At 44.3% G+C, this 17720-nt stretch overlaps 1 protein-coding gene across 8 annotated transcripts in view; it reads right to left on the bottom strand.

Moving 5' to 3' along the window:
* The window catches only part of Nrf1 (nuclear respiratory factor 1), a 125993-nt gene extending 113848 nt beyond the window's left edge, over positions 1–12145 (bottom strand). For 5 of the 8 annotated variants that reach the window (XM_042695963.1, XM_042695962.1, XM_042695965.1 and 2 more), the window contains exon 1: positions 12011–12143. The gene's annotated coding sequence lies outside the window, so the exon portion shown is untranslated. Of the gene's footprint in view, positions 1–12010 lie in introns of all 8 variants that reach the window. The other 3 variants (XM_042695967.1, XM_042695968.1, XM_042695966.1) reach the window with 3 other exon arrangements.
* Positions 12146–17720: the final 5575 nt, after the last annotated feature.

Below are 17720 nucleotides of genomic sequence, written 5' to 3'. Positions count from 1 at the left end.
TGTCCACCTGATTGATTTGGAGCCAGCTTTATTTGGTTGTTTACTGTGCAATACTGAGAATGAACCCAAATCCTTGTTCTTGAACCCATTATCACTTGGGTACCATTTGAGGTACAACTCTAGCCCTAGGGTCTATTTTTATATAGAAAATGTATTACCAAAACTTTTATTTCAGAGTTGTAGCAAAAGACAAAGGAGAGAGGTGGAAGAAGGAGAGAGAAAGAGAAGCAAGAAGGAAATAAAGAATTTCCCAACAAAAGACAAAAGGTTTGAGTTTTTTTTTGGACCTTTGTAGATTTAGTAAATGTAATCTACTTTGCAGGAATATGGTAATCTGAAGGACATTATATTAAACATTTTCTCTTATGTAGCAGCCAAAGTATTTGATACCTCTTAGAAGTACAGCACAACAGTGGTTACCAGAGGCTGGGAAAGGTAGTAGCAAAAAAGGGGTAGGGCCAGGCACCAGTGGCTCACGCCTGTAATCCTAGCTACTCATGAAGCTGAGATCTGAGGATCATAGTTCAAAGCCATCCCGGGCAGGAAAGTCCATGAAACTCTTATCTCCAGTAAACCACCAGAAAAACAGAAGTGGTGTTTTGGCTCAGGTGGTATGGTGCTTGCCTTAAGCTGAAGAGCTAAGGGACAGCACTCAGGCCCAGAGTTCAAGCCCATGACTGACCTGACACTGACACTCTGACACACTCACACACTCACACACACACAAGCAGGGTAGGGCAAGGTTGGCCAGTGGGTACAAAAGTAGAGTTCAATAGAAGGATTAAACTATGTTCTACAGCATAGTAAGGTACCCAAACTATTATCCAACTATGAAAGGGGTTTTTAATGCTTACATGAACAAATTATAAATGTTTTATGGTAATGCTAATTACTTATTTGAACAGTGCACATTGCATACTTGCCAAAATATTACACTGTAGCCCACCGTATACAATGTGTCAATTTTAAAGAGATAATCCACAACAAAATTACAAACTATATATGTATTATTCAGTTAATTTTTGTGCATGTTTATTTGTATCATTCTTTGTATAATACCTTTACAAGCAATGCCAACTGGCATTAGATATTTCATTTAGAGCATGGCAATGCAACTCAGGTAGGGAACTTGCCTAGCATGTATGTAGCACTTTGGGTTCTACCATACCCAACACACACACACACACACACACACACACACACACACACACACACACACACACACACACACACACACACACACACACACACACACACACACACACACACACACACACACACACACACACACAATTAGGGACAAGAAGCAAGGAATGGGGCTTACCGATAGAGTGCTTGTCTAGCATGCATGAAGCCCTGGGTTCAATTTCTTAGTACCACACAAACAGAAAAAGCCAGAAAGTGGCACTGTGTGGTAGTACACTAGCCTTGAGCAAAAGAGGCTCAGGGACAGTGCCTAGGACCTGAGTTCAAGCCCCAGGGCTGGCAAAAAAAAAAAGAAAAGAAAAAAAAGAAAGAAAAAGAAAAAGAAAAGAAAACTAGGGACAATTTAACAAAACTGTCTCCTAATTTCAAAGAATATTTTGGGAATCAAATAGATAATAGTATGGAAATTTTCTGAGTAATATGAATAAATGCCTAAATTTTACTTAAGACTTCAGAAATGTAAACATCAGCAATGTGTTAGCATTAAATTATCTTTAAACTTTGGAGGCTGAACCAGGTACCAATGGCTCTTTTTTTTTTTTGTAGGTCATGGGGTTTGAACTATGGGCTTGGGCGCTATCCCTCAGCTATTCAGCTCAAGGCTAGCGCTCTACCGCTTGAGCCACAGCGCCACTTCCGGTTTTCTAGTGGTTAATTGGAGATAAGAGTCTCACAGACTTTCCTGCCCAGACTGGCTTTGACTGAGCCACCTTCCCAGCCCTGTGCTCTACTTTCTACTGATGAGGCAGAAGGGCAACTTAATCCTTCTATTAAAACTATTTTGGGAGGCTGGGAAGGTGCTCAGTGGTAGAGTGCTTGCCTTGCATGCATGAGGCCCGGGGTTCCATTCCTCAGCACCACACAAGCAGAAAAAGCTGGAAGTGGTGCTGTGGCTCAAGTGGTAGAGCGCTAGCCTTGAGCTGAAGAGCTGAGGGACAGTGCCCAGGCCCAGAGTTCAGGCCCCACGACCGGACCCACAAAAAGAAAAAAGAAAAAGAAAAAAAAAGAAAGTAGAGTGCAAATAAATGAGTTGTTCTTTATAAGGAGACTGAAACATCGGTACCCCTTAGAAGTCTTCTAAACTATATGCAATTCCTTCCCTTCCCCACCCCACCCCCCATACTGGGGCTTGAACTCTGGGCATGGCACTATCCTTTAGCTTTTTCACTATTCCACTTCCGGCTTTTTGGTGGTTAACTGGAGATAAGAGTCTCACAGACTTTCTTGCCCAGGTTGACTTTGCACCTGTTCAACTTTTTTTTTTTTTTTTTGGTCCAGTCGTAGGGCCTGAACTCTGGGCCTGGGCACTGTCCCTCAGCTCTTCAGCTCAAGGCTAGCACTCTACCACTTGAGCCACAGCGCCACTTCCGGCTTTTTTCTTTTTGCTTATGTGGTGCTGAGGAATCGAACCCAGGGCCTCAGGCATGCAAGGCAAGTGCTCTACCACTAAGCCACCTTCCCAGCCCCTGGCTTTGCACCTGTGATCAGATCTCAGACTCCGAAGTAGCTAGGATTACAGGCATGAGCCACCAGTGCCCAGGTAAAAGTGAATTTTTTTCAACGTGCACAACCTATGATCCAATTTGTTTCTTTCCAAGACTATTTTACCTTTAAGAAAATGGTGATCTTGGAGCTGGGAAGGTGGCTCAGTGGTAGAGTGCTTGCCTTGCTTGCATGCATGAGGTCCTGGGTTGGATTCCTCAGCACCACATAAACAAAAAGAAAAAAAGCCAGAAGTGGCACTGTGGCTCAAGTGGTAGAGCACTAGCCTTGAGCTGAAGAGCTGAGGGACAGCGCCCAGGCCCAGAGTTCAGGCCCCATGACTGGACCCGAAAGAAAGAAAGAAAAAGGAAGGAAGGAAGGAAGGAAGGAAGGAAGGAAGGAAGGAAGGAAGGAAGGAAGGAAGGAAGGAAGGAAGGAAGGAAGGAAGGAAGGAAGGAAGGAAGGAAGGAAGGAAGGAAGGAAGGAAGGAAAAAAATGGTGGGGCTGGGAAGATGGCTGAGTGGTAGAGTGCTTGCCTTGCATGCCTGAGGCCCTGGGTTCGATTCCTCAGCACCACATAAGCAGAAAAAGCTGGAAGTGGTGCTATGGCTCAAGTGGTAGAGCGGTAGCCTTGAGCTGAAGAGCTGAGGGACAGAGCGCAAGCCCAGAGGTCAGGCCTCATGACTGGCCAAAAAAAAAAAAAGAAGAAGAAGAAGAAAATGGTGATCTGAGCTGGGACTATAGCTCAAGTGGTAGACTGCTTGCCAAGAAAGCACAAAGCCCTAAGCTTGAATCTCATATTGCCCCTCAAATACATGTATGTATGTGTATACACACACATATTGGGGAGACCAGTCAATAGTTATTTTGATCATTTCCCCAAACCTACTATATCTATGTTGTATGCACAGTCACATCCTAGTTTGTGTCTGAGCGTATTAAAAAAAAAAATAATATACCTAAAACTTGGCAAATTCCCAAGTTGTTAATTTGAGCATCAATCTTCCTCTGATGCTCCTACTTCTACTCTAAGAAATCCTCACATTCCCAAAGTTCCTCACCTGAGACACCCACTCGAGTAACTGATTTCAGCCAACTAACATAACCAACACTTGATTTAATCATTTCTGAAAAAGCCCTTGACTTTTCAGTGTCAAGAGCTCCTTAAGAATTTTCAAAGTGGTATTTGACCCTCTCCACCCAAACTCACATAGGCATTCACACAAAATTTTCATACAATTTCAAGAGATTCAAGGTCATACAGTCAAAATGTATCTCTGAACCAATAGGTTAAAAACTCTTGTATTTAATATATCCATATATTAGATAGGGGAAGGGAAGGTGGCTCAGTGGTAGAGTGCCTGCCTCGCACGCATGAGGCTCTAGATTCAAGTCCTCAGCACCACATCAACAGAAAAAGCTGGAAGTGGCACTGTGGTTCAAGTGGTAGAGTGCTAGCCTTGAGCTGAAGAGCTGAGGGACAGTGCCCAGGCATAGCAGAGTTCAAGCCCCATGGCCAACCAAAAACAAAACAAAAAACAAAACTTGAAAATTCTTCTAAAAATTTTTATTTTCAGCCGGGCACCAGTAGCTCATGCCTGTAATCCTAGCTACTGAGGAGGCTGAGGTCTGAGGATCACGGTTCAAAGCCAACCCAGGCAGAAAAGTCCGTGAGACTCTTAGCTCCAATTAACCAGCAGAAAACTGGAACTGATGCTGTGGCTCAAGCAGTAGAGGGCTCACCTTGAGCTGAAGAGCTGAGAGACAGCACCCAGGCCCAGAGTTCAAGCCCCATGACTGACCAAAAAAAAAAAAAAATTATTTTCAGAGATTGGAAAGTTAATTGTCTGAGTCTTAAATTTTAAGATTCATTATAATGTCATTATAAAAGAAATGAAAGCCGGGTGCTGGTGGCTTACACCCATAATCCTGGCTACTTAGGAGGCTGAGATCTGAGGGCTGAGGTTCGAAGATAGCCAGAGCAGAAACCTCCCTGTGAGACCTACCTCCAAATAATCACTCAAAAAACCAGGGGAGCTGTGGCTCAACTGGTAGAGCACTACCCTTGAGCACAAAGAGGTTCAGGGACAGCACCCAGGCCCTGACTTCAAGCCCCACAACAGACAAATAAAATACAATAAAAAATAAAGGAAATGAAAGAAGCCCAACAATTAGATTTGTATACAGCCCTGTCACTGGAAGTAGACGCTTCCTCATGAAAAAAGGAGAAGAATTAGACTTAGCTCTATCCTGGGTCAATTGAACTGGTTTATAGGCTCTGAATATACAGTAATGCTCTAGAAATCTTGTCTGAAGTTTCATGATACATGGCAAATACTACATACATAAAATAAAGCATGCATGCATATATGTTCACAAAAAAATTGTATCAAATCATGCTTTTATCCCAGCAGTACTCTAATTTTTAGCTTCTTCAATCCTTAGCTGCTAACTAGGCAGCCATTCCTCTTCCATCTTCCCTCCTAGGGCCTCTTCTTCCACTCCTACTAGATGCAGACAGCTCTCTAAGTTTACTCTTTGATTTCTCCTCACTCTTGATATTATATTAGTTTCTGTTTTGTTTTTCTTTTGTATCAGTACTGGGGTTTAAACTCCATGCCCTGAGCTCCTGCTTGGCTTTCTTGCTCACTGCTGATGCTGACCACTTAAGCCACACCTCCAGTCCAGCTTTTTGCTGGTTAGAGATGGGAGTCTCATAAACTTTTTTCCCAGGATGGCTTCAGTCCTTCTGAGCTTTTGTGTTCAAGGCTAGCATTCTACCACTTGAGCCACAGCTCCACTTCAGGCTTTTTGAGATTATGTTGACTTAAGAGTCTCAGGGAATTTTTAGCCAAAGCTGACTTGGAACTCCCAGCCTCAGATCTCAGCCTCTTGTGTAGCTAAGATTACAGATGTGATCCTGTAACATTGTTGAAAAATGTAAATCTCTTTAATCCCACATCCCCTTGGTCTCCAATCCATTCCTAGATAATTATACTATATCCTGTTATCTTCATGTTGTTGTTCTTATACATTCCCTCTTAAATGTATCATCTATTATAATCTTTAACAACCCATACTCATCAGTAACCCAAATCTGACTATTGTAAAGTACAAATAATCTCAAGAAATCATCTCCCTTGACGTCACAATTCAATAGTCTCAAAGGTCTCCAACCCAATTTTCTTTTTTTTTTCCCCTTTTTTTTTTGTCGGTCATGGGGCTTGAACTCTGAGCCTGGGCACTGTCCCTCAGGTCTTCAGCTCAAGGCAAGCGCTCTACCGCTTGAGCCACAGCGCCACTTCCGGTTTTCTAGTGGTTTAGTGGAGATCAGAGTCTCATGGACTTTCCTTGCCCAGGCTGGCTTTGAACCGTATCCTCAGATCTCAGCCTCCTGAGTAGCTAGGATTACAGGCGTGAGACACCGGTGCCCGACTCCAACCCAATTTTCATGTATGATCTATTTCAAAACCAGAGTATGGGAGTTTTTGCTCAGTGGTAGTTGACTAGTTGATGCAAGCCTTGACTTCAAACTACCATACAAGGAATGAGATGAAGGGAGAAAGAAAAGAAGAGAGGGAGAAACAGGGTAAAGGAGGAAGGGATTTTTTTTTAATAAGGAAACAGCTCAAGTGGTAAAGCACCTGCCTAGCCCAAGTTAAAACCAAAAAACTAATAAATAAAAACCAACGAGATTTCCTACTCAAATCTTTTATGGCCTCCCAAATGCCCATAGAATAAAGTACATGGATTACAAACTTTATGATCTTCCACTTCTACAAGTAAAATTGACTTGCTAGTTTTCAAATTACACTAGTTTTGATCTTACTTTACTCTGTTCTTCTCCACCAGTAAAACATCTACTAACTCTTTATAGAATCCTCAAATCTATCCTACATGAAGTCTTCCCTAATCACCCATTTCACCATGTCCCTGCCCAAAAGGAATTTTTCCCTCCCTCCATAGTTTCATACAACTTTATTTTGCTTTCAAAAGCAATGTTAGTTAGTTGGACTCATCTATCTTTCTCCCCTTCAGACAAGGCCTCTGTGATACTAGCAATTGACATATACTAGAATATCGTGTTTTTAATCAACATCTAAACAATGAATGGTAGGTTACAAAGGGAGAACATAGATGTTATTTCTCAAAGTACCTCTGCTTACCTTCCCAATTTCTAGTCCATTCTTAAACGGTTTTAAGCAATGTTTCATGGGGACATTTCCTCACTTCCCCTGGTTCTTTGTAGATTTAGCTGCTAGCCTAACCACATTAGCATTCAACAGCAGCAGCAACACAGACTAAGTTTTAAAAAGCAAAGACTGCCTTGTCAACAGTAAAACACAAGTTTTTTGTTTTTGTTTTTTTTATGATCTTAACAAGTATATATGCAAAACTAATTCTTCACAAAGATTCCAGAAAGGGGGGAAAAAGGCCCAATACAGTTTTATCTACCAGGCACCACTTAAAGAGAACTTAATATCCATTTAAATCATCAGCAAACTTTGCACATTTATAACCAGACATCAGCAAACTTGAATACTATACTATACAATTACATGAACACATCTAAATCACCAAACTGACCACTCAAAGTAGTTCACATAGTTTCTCTGGAAAAAAAAACAACTAAAAACCCAAACACATTACTTCCAAAATATTTCCAGTGATCATACCAACCTACAAATCTACATTCTTCTACTCGCATCATCTCTCGCCATTTCTTTTCCCACAAACTTCCTTCAAATACATACAACCTCCCTTACTAGGGTAATTTCTTGTTTTCCTCAAGATATTGTCTGATCATTTAGTAGCAGGTATAGAGGTCTAAACTATTTTTTGTTTAAGCAAACCAAACTACAAGTCTGAGATAAAGAAAATTATTCCTGCCAGGCGCCAGTGGCTCATGCCTATCTAGTCAGGAGGCTGAGATCTGAGGATCGAGGTTCAAAGCCTGCCTGGGCAGGAGAGTCTGTAAGATTCTTATCTCCAATAAACCACTGGAAAACCGGAAGAAGTGTCACAGTGGCTCAAGTGGTAGAGTGCTTGCCCTGAGCTGAAGAGCGCAGGGCAGCCACCTAAGCCCAGAGTTCAAGCCCCATGACCAACCAAAAAAAAGAAAGAAAGAAAGAAAATTATTCCTGCTTGGTTATCTTCTCAATGACTGTTATTAGTAATACAATAGATTTGTCTCAAGGGATAATGAATGGAATACACTTGCTACAACTGCAACCTGTTTAATATCCAAAAAAGCTACAAGTTTGCCTCTTCAAAGTTTATAACGATATATAAATGCTCCTGTTTTGGGACATTTAAGGAATAAAGACCACATAATGTACCCTCTTTGATGTTTCCATAACTAAATAGCACTGAGTGGGATTGAAAATATTAACCTAATTCTAAATTTTGAACTTCAGAAAAAAATATATACACAGATAAATAGTAACTATCTATCCCCCCCAGGTAATACATAATGCATTTTTCTTGAACTGCCAAAAACTCATTTTCAAATTTGTCCACATTATGTTGAGAGTTCAGACAAAGCAGCACTCTTGCTGCTCTAGGATTAAGTTTTCAAAAGCCAGTGTTGTAATCTGAACACTTGAAACTGATTTAACTGCTTTTACTATTTCTCTTTAGCCTGTTCACCTTAGAGTGCTGAAGGGTGGGCTGCAGGTGCCAAAAGAGCACCTGCCTAGCAAGCAAGAAGCTTTGAGTTCAAACCCTAATACTGAAGGGAAACAAAAACAAAAACTTATGGATGAAAGTACTAACTTAAAAACCAAAGAAGGGACAATTCACCATGGTTAAATAAGAACAATATGCTACATAATATATTAACAAAATTTAACTGTATCAAAAGGCTCAAAAAACTTTGGACTTAATGTGGCTAAGTGGTAGAGTGCTTGCCTAACAGGCATGAAGCCCTGAGTTCAATTCCTCAGTACCACATAAACAGAAAAAGCAAGAAGTGGCGCTGTGGCTCAAGTGGTAGAGTGCTAGCCTTGAGCAAAAGAAGCTGAAGGACAGTGCCCAAGCCCTGAGTTCAAGCCCCAGGACTGGGAGAAAGAAAGAAAGAGAGAGAGAGGGAGGGAGGGAGGGAGGGAGGGAGGGAAAGGAAAGGAAGAAAGAAAGGAGAGAGAAAAAGAAGAGAGAGGGAGGGAGGGAGGGAGGGAAAGAGGGAGGGGGGAGGAAAGAAGGGAGAGAGAGAGGGAGGGAGGGAGGGAAGGAGGGAAGGAAGGAAGGAAGGAAGGAAGGAAGGAAGGAAGGAAGGAAGGAAGGAAGGGAGGAAAGAAGGGAGGGAGGGAGGGAGGGAGAGAGGGAGGGAGGGAGGGAGCAAGGGAAGGAGGGAGGGAGTTTTCTCTTTCATTTCTGTTCTACTAAGCACTAATGGAAAATTATATATGGATAAGCCCGAGTTGAAAAAAATATTAGTTTTATCTTTCAATATGAAAACATTAAAGAAAATGTCCTTAAGCATTAAACCCTGTGTGAAGAGTGTTTTACAGAAGATTGGTCCTTATTTATAAGACTGATTTTCCCTACATGATTTATCTATGTAATAATAAGCCTCTCACATAGCCACACACAAACATTTTCTGGAATGATTGCAGGCCTAGGAAGGTTGCATCTTAAACTCTCGAGGTTAGAGTAGACATTTATAAAACTCACAGAGTTCCCCCTCACCCTCCAACTATGAGTCAATGACTAAGCCAGCTTTAGCTTAAAGTGCTGGCCTTGTCTAAAGACATCTAACAGAAGCTGACATACATACAACTTCCTGGAGAGTATTTAAGGCTGACAGTTCATACTAGTCCCTACCCCTCCTCCACCAAAAAAATCAGTAGGCCTTTCAAATACTCATTAAAAAAAAAAAATTCACTTTCAGTAAGTGCTGTTCATCATCAATATCATTCTGCAACAACTACTGAAGCCCTATTATAAATAAAGTATAAGAATTTAATTCTAGACCACAAGAAATGTCCCTTAAGATGATCACCCATTTGTCCTTATTTCATCTAAAATGTTTCCTTAAGACAATCTGTTAAGTGTGGTTAGACTTACAGAAAATGGGCAATGCCAACTGAGATATATTATTTATTAAATCACTGGAAGTTCACCTTCAGTTCCCTAATTATCAGTGGGTGCTTACGCTTTAATAAAACAAAACCTTACCATTTTGGGTACTTCAGAAGAAACATGAACAACAGAAAAAACTGAAATCTTTTCTCTTATTCCTTCTATATCTGAACAAGGGCCTATATTATCTCCTATATAGCTCCTATGGGACACTCACTATTAAGCAAAAAGTAAATTTCATTTCTCCACACCAGTTTTGAGATTGTGATTAAAAAAAAAAAGACTTCAAATAAGGTGAGCCAAAAGATTAAGTAAACAGTTATTCTTAATCTGATTGCTCTGTTTTTTTTTTGGGGTCAGAAGCCCTGTTGAAAACAACAGTCTAATTCCAATCAAAAGAAAAGTAGCTCAGTGGTGAGCTCAGTGGTGGAAATGTAGCTCAGTGGTGGATGGTCTGTATACACAAGTCCCCTAAGTACCATTCCTAACACTAAAAGAAAAAAGGGAAAAAGAGGGAGAGACAAGCCCTGGACACAGAAAAAATCTGCACACAAAACTCAAGAGCAAATACACTACATGTGATAACTATACATTTCCTTTTGCACTCATAAGAAAATTATACTTAGATGAAGGTACAAATAGTCGTATTTTTACTGCCTTTTAGGGTAGCTTGTCAAGAACTCAAATTCTACCGAGTCAAAATATTATTCAATTAAGAAAAAAAAAAAGCCAACACACACAACTTCATCTCCATGAACCTCCCTTCCCTTGAGTGGAGAAACAATCCAGTAACTTACTATCCCAGTTCAACTATAGGAAAAAAGAATTTTTTTAAGAGACAAGACTGAGGTGGAACGGGAAAAAGGACCACTGTCAGCCCAGGAGATGCTCTGGGCCAAAAGCTGCCACCATTCTCACCCAGCACCTGTCCAAACTGACAGGTTCACTCCCACAAATCTTCCTCCTTATGATCTTTCCTAAACGCCTTAAGAATATGTGAAGTTTGCCCGGACTGCATAAACAATTCAGCACAACTGACACCGGCTCTAAAGTAAACAATTAATACACAGTATTTTAAATTTAATGGTGGGAAGAAAAGCATGGAACAACAGGCAACAGCTCCTCCAACTGGTTGGAGCATATATCAATATAAACCCTAAAAACATTTTTTCAAATAACTTCAAGTTCTGGTGGATACAGTCGTATGCACCGTAGAAACTTTGGGACCAGCAACCACCACACAACAGGTGAGAGAGGCAGTGGACATCACTGCACAGTACAGTGCACAGCATCGATGGCAAAGCTTCCAGTCCCTGCTCCCACCCCCACCCCCGAAAGGCCGCCGACATTCACAAGACCCCCCTCAGACCCTCTGTCTTTCCAGCAGAAAAGGTTCGGATCCGTCGGAGGGGCGCGTCACCCCGCACTCCCCTACCCGGGGCACCGCCACCCCAGGCACGGGAAGAACCGAGGGCCCTCGCCGGGCACGTCGCTGCAGAAGAAAACACAATGTCGCTCCTTATTTCTGCGTACAAAAGGACTTTGCGCCGTCCTCCTCCAACTGCCGCCCGGTCGCCTGCTAACAACTTGCAAGAAGGTGGGCAACGCGCCATTATTTCAGCGTCCCCCGGTCTACCTGGGTAACAAGCCCACGCCACCCCGGCAGGAGGGAAGCTTCGAAGGTCGCCCGAACCGGCAGCCTTCACTCCCTCAGGAAGACAGCGGCTCCCGCGCCCCGCCCGACCCCAGCGCGCCGCCCGCCCGCTGACCAGACCCGGGAAGAGCCGAGGGGGCGAGCGCCGAGCTGCCGCTCCGGTCCCGCGCTGCCCGCCCACCTCCCGCTCCCACTCCCGGGCCCGGCGCGCTCTCCTGGGCCGCCCGCTCTGAAGCCCGCGGGAAGGCCGGGTCCGGGGTTCCACGGCGGGAGGAGGCCGCGGCCCCGAGAGCCAAAGGCGGCAGGAGAAGCCGGAACCCTGGGGCTCTCGGGAGGGCAGCGCCTCCCTCCCGGGCCCGTCAGGACGCCTGGGGCCTAGTGCGGCCTGCTCATCCTCGGGGTGGCGGTTTGACTGGGCCGGGCCGGGGCCCCCCGCCCCAGGCGGGCCGAATCCAGCGGGGGCCCAGGCCCGAAGCCGGGGGCGGCAGGGTGCCGGCTGCGGGGCGGGCCGGCCGGCCGGCGGGCGGGCGGCGTGTTGCGGCTGCGCCGGGGCTGAAATAGCTGGAGATTGCGCGGTAGGGCACTCACCTCAGAGCGGCTGCGCTACCGTGGGCCTGCGCCGTGGAGACTGCGACCGCGCCGGCTCCTCGCAGCCTCCTGCCACCAGCGGCAATGGCGAGCGCTGCCGCCTCTGCCGCCGCCGCCGCCGCCGAGGAGGGGGGATGGGTAGGAGGAGGCACGCACGCGACGCACGGCTCGGCCTCCCCGCCCGATGGCCGCCATGATGCCAAGGTTGGCGCGGCTCGGCTGGCTGGGGCGGGGGCTTTCGGCGGGGTCCCCGCAGGTCCCCCGCCGACTTCCCGAGTTCGGCGGCTTCACCCACTTCGACTCAGGTCACAACTACGAAAGGAGCTAGATTAGCCAAACGTGGACGCCGCCGAGGAGAGGCGCACGCAGCCCAAAATGGTTGCTGATCTGGTAAAAGTACCGTCTGTGCCCCGCCAGCCGGGGAGTGGGGACCTCCCGAAGACGCCCAGGGGCTCCCCGCCGGTGCCCGGGCCGCCCGGCCCGTCGCAGCCTCGCCGTCTTTTCGCGGTGTCCTTTGCTTCCACGTTTCAAAGCCCTAGCCAGATACGTAAAAAGTTTTTCTACACAGCATAATAGCCACTTCTTCCCTCGTCTGTTGGCGAGCCTTTCTCGGGGGGCCATTTCTGTGCCGAATATTGTTGTGGGTGCTCTGGAGGTGCACCTGTTAGGGCCGGGGAGGGAGGATCGATCTTTCTTTCTTTCTTTCTTTCTTTCTTTCTTTCTTTCTTTCTTTCTTTCTTTCTTTCTTTCTTTCTTTCTATTTAGGGTGCCTAAAAAATAAAGAGGAGTAAACAGCAGAGTGTTGAAAAAAAAGTTTTTTTTTTTCAGAAGACAAAACAATACCCTTTTTACTTTTAAAAAACTCTGGTGAAAATAGGTTTCCATATGACATCTCCCCCTTAATTCTTTTTTATTTTTGCCTGCCCTGGGGCTTGAACTCGAAGCCTAGGCGCTGTCCCTGAGCTGCTTTTGCTCAAGCAAGGCTAGCACTCTACCACTTGAGCCACAGCACCACTTCCGGATTTTTTTCTGAGTAGTTTATTGGGGCTGGGATGTAGCTCAATGGCAAAGAGCTTGCCTGGCAAGTGTAGCATTGGGTTTGATCCTCAGTACCAAAGGAGAAAATACAAAGTATATATTTTAATTTTTTTTATGTTTGTTTGATTTTTAATGTAGCTTGTCTTTATTTATTTTTTTTTTTGGTCAGTCATGGAGCTTGAACTCGGCCTGGGCTCTGTCCCTCAGCTCTTCAACTCTAGGCCAGCACTTACCACTTGAGCCACAGCACCACTTTTTTCTTTTTGCTTACCTGATGCTGAGGAATTGAACCCAGGGCCTCATGCATGTGAGTCAAACACTCTACCACTGAGCCACCTTCCCAGCCCCAAAGTATATATTTTTTATTTCAGTTTTTTATACTCAGTTAACTGGGTGTTGGAGACTAGAGATGTGGTTTTTAAAATAACATCAGGAGGCTGTCTCCATCAGAATCACTAAGATTCATGGTTTAAGCCTGAGGCACCAATTGAATGGAATTTTAGCTTCGCTGATCTAGGAATCTACTTTTTTTTTTTTTAAATATAACTACATCCACTCCTAATGGGGTGGGTTGTATGTGTTTGTGTCAGTCCTAGGGCTTGAACTCAGGGCCTATGCCCTGTCCCTGAGCTTTTATGCTCAAGAATACTAGTATTCTACCACTTGGGAGCCACAGCACCAGTTCTGGCTTTTTAGTAATTAATAGAGGAGAGTCTCATGGATTTTCATACCCTGCCTGGCTTTGAACTGAGATCCTCAGATCTCATCCTCCTGAGTAGAGTTACAGATGTACAGATGTGAGCCCACCAACCCCCTGCTCTAACTGGTGGTTTTTATGCACACTAGAGTGTAAGAACCATTGCATTAAGGAATTGCTAAATGTCTCACTGTACACCAGAAATTGGCTTAATTAGGAAGCATTACTAGTCAAGAAAATTTCATTTGCCTCAATACTTCAACATATCCAAAAGTTGAATGTTTTCCTCCACACACACACACCCTCCTTGGGTGTTTTCTAAGATAATGAATATCACCATCAACTCTCCAGGTGCCCAAGCTAGAAATATGATGGCACCTCACACATAAGCAGACCAAGTAGATATTTATCATTGTTGTTCCGTGTCATTTTTCTTTCTTGGTTCAGGCTGGTGTCATATCTCCTGAAAATACTGTGCCATGGCCTTCCTCCACTATGGTTGCCCTCTCTAATCCATTCTCCACACCTCAGCTTGAATGACTTTTTTTTTTTTTGGTCAGTCGGGGGCTTGACTTCTGGGCCTGAAAGCTGTCCCTGAGGTCTTCAGCTTAAGGTGAGCGCTCTACCACTTGTGCCACAGAGCCACTTCCTATTTTCTGAGTGGTTTATTGGAGATTAGAGTCTCGTGGGGGTAGAGTGGTAAAGTGCTCAGTGGTAAAGTGCTTGCTTAGCATGCATGAAGCTGTGAGTTTGATTCCTCAATACCACATAAACAGAAAAGGCCAGAAGTGGTGCTGTGGCTCAAGTGGTAGAATGCTAGCCTTGAGCTGAAAAGCTTAGGGATAGCACCCAGACCCTGAGTTCAAGCCCCATGGCCAGCAAAAACAAAAAGATTTCATGTAAGGATCCTCAGGCTGGGAAGGTGGCTCAATGGTAGAGTGCTTGCTTTGCATCATGAGGCCCTGGATTTGATTCCTCAGTACCACATAAGCAGAAAAAGGTGGAAGTGGCACTGTAGCTCAAGTGGTAGAGTGCTAGCCTTGAGCTGAAGAGCTGAGGGACAGCGCCCAAGTCCACAGTTCAGGCCCCACAAACAAAGCCTGGGCTGGCTTTGAACTGTGTTCTTCAGGTCCTGAGTAGCTAGGATTAGAGGCATGAGCCACCAGTGCCCAGCTTTCAATGTATTCTTAACCACACCAGCATCTTTCTTTTTTTCTCTCTTTCTTCCTTTCTCCAGTCCTGGGATTTGAACTCAGGGCTTTTTGCTCAAGGCTAGCACTCTACCACTTTAGCCACAGCACCACTTCTTGCTTTTTCTGTTTGTGGTACTGAGGAATCAAACCCAGGGCTTCATGCATGCTAGGCAAGAACTCTACCACTAAGCCTCATCCCCAGCCCCCATAACCAGCATCTTTCTGACTGCAGGTCTATCCATTCATCAAGCACAAAAGAAACAGTAGATCATGGCCATCATTTATAAAAATAGATAATATCTCAAAACATCCAACTTAGTCTTTTATGAAATTTTTGTCAATTTTCTATGAGAAGTATTTACAATATTACATTGAAAATACCAAATTGCACAGAGTAGTGCCAAGGTTAACATGAAAGCAGGAATACTGTTGATGTGATTGGGAGAAGGGAATGGTTCTAAGGCTTGAACAAAGGGCCTAGGCTCTGTCCCCTGGACATTTTCCCCTCACTGCTGGTGCTTTGCCACTTGAGCCACAGCTCCATTTTCAGCTTTTTGGTGCTTAGTTGGACATAAGAGTCTCATGGATTTTCTTGCTCAAGGCTGGCCCAGATATCAGCCTCCTAAGTAGTTAAGACTACAAGCAGAGTCGCCAGCACCCTGCTAGATACGATTTTTTTTCATCAACCTTATATTTCTTTTCAAACTTTGGGAATAAGTGACACCATCTCAAGCACACTGAGAAAACAAATCAAGCACACTGAGGTTACTGCCCCTAATCCAATTTGGCTTACCTTTACAAGATTAGAGGATTCTTGTTTCAAAGGCTGCCTTGGCCAGAGATTTTTTATTTATTTATTTTGCTAAGAAATACCACAGAGAATTTTCTACTACTATGAATACACCAAACAGTAGCTGATGGCTCACCTGTAAACCTAGCTACTCAGGAGACTGAGAGGTGAGGATCACCATTTTAACCCAGGCCAAGCAGAAAAGTCCTTTTAAGAACTAAAGTCCAATTAAGAGCTAAAAAGCCAGAAATGGAGCTATGGTTCAAGTGATTGGAGTACTGTCCTTGAGCACAAAAGCTCAGGGATAGAATCCAGGACGTGAGTCCGGGAGTCCGAGCCCTAGGACCAGAAAACAAACAACAAACAAATTTCACCAAGTCCCTAGTATATGAATGCTGTGTTCACGTGGTTTTCCCAGACTCTCTTCTCTGAATTAGATGCTTATCATTTCTTATTTAGATTTCTTGCCTATTGATTAGGTTAAGAGTGATAACATTTGGACAGTTTTGAGTGACTCGTGCCTGTGATCCCAGCTACTCTGGAGGCTGAGATCTGAGGATCACGGTTCAAGGACAGCCTGGGCAGGAAAGTCAGTGAGACTCTTATCTCCAATAAAAACCACCAGAAAACTGGAAGTAGTGCTGTGGCTCAAGTAGTAGAGCGCATTCACCTTGAGCTGAAGAGCTAAGGGACAGTGCCCAGGCCCAGAGTTCAAGCCCCATGACTGACAAAAAAAAAAAAAAGTGATAACATTCTGATATCTCCCTTTTCTTCCCCTCTTGATTAAGTAGTCTCTTCACTGGATGATTAAATGTGACATTCTTTTCCTATGCTTGCCTCCCAGCCATAATCCAGAAAACATTCAAATAAAAAAAGGTGGACAGGTCCTAATGGCTTCCTTGAGAATTAACACAGTGCAACATGTAGCTTTTGACTGTTTTGAATAAGGACTTAAGTCATAGCAGTGTGTCTTCACCAGAGGTAGATCTAAAACATGAATTTGGCCACTAGAATCTAAAGTTTTCTCAAGTTCCTCCCTGCCTTGTCTTCCTTACTCCTCCCTAGGTGGAGACAGCTAGCAAAAATTTCCATTTCTCCAAAACTCACAGGAGAAAATCTTGTTAAAATTAGAGATTTGGTTTGTGGTAGAGTGCTTGCCTCACATGTGTGAAGCCCTGGGTTCGATTCCTCACATAAACAGAACCACATAAGCAGAACTGGTAGTGGTACTGTGGCTCAAGTGGTAGAGCCTTAGCCTTGAGCAAAACAAGCTCAGGGACAGTGCCCAGGCTCTGAGTTTGAGCCCCAGAACTGGCAAGAAAAAAAAAAAGATAGAGATGTGGAGTAAGTTTCATTTTCCAGGTTAGAGCCTTTATAAGAGAAAAGATTCCCACATAGTTAAGTGCAGTCCTCCTAACCTTCGGTATCTCCACGGTGGTGCTAGAGATGCCCTTCTCAAAGAGAGGCCAGCCACTTCCTCCTTCTTCCCACAAAGTGGCTAGTCCTCACTGGGAATGGAGAAGACTGGCCAAAGCAGGACTCCTGGAATTCAGGTGATAAGCCAAATGTCCCTGTATTTTATCCACTCTGCCTTCCTATCAGTTATCAGTCTCTCTCTCTCTCTCTCTCTCTTTCTCTCTCTCTCTCTCTCTCTGGGGGGGGGGGCGCGTGCCAATAGTAGGGCTTGAACTTAGAGCCTTGGGCCTTTTCATGTTCTATTTAAAGCTGGAACTCACCACTTGAACCAAGATTCCACTTCTAGTTTTTTGATGATTAATTGGAGATAAGAGTCTCTGGGATTTGTTTGTCTGAGCTAGATAGGATCACTGTCATGCCCCACCTATAGCCTTCATATCAACCCTTGAAACATAATATGATGGGCTGGGAATGTGGCTTAGTGGTAGAGTGCTTGCCTAGCATGCATGAAGCACTGGGTTTGATTCCTCAGTACCACATACACAGAAAAAGCCAGAAGTGGTGCTGTGGGTTAAA

This window comes from Dipodomys spectabilis, unplaced genomic scaffold (genome assembly GCF_019054845.1).
Source record: "Dipodomys spectabilis isolate Male_0828 unplaced genomic scaffold, ASM1905484v1 ptg000197l, whole genome shotgun sequence".
In the NCBI taxonomy this organism is placed as follows: Eukaryota; Metazoa; Chordata; class Mammalia; order Rodentia; family Heteromyidae; genus Dipodomys; species Dipodomys spectabilis.
This window is presented reverse-complemented; position numbering and strand designations above follow the sequence as displayed.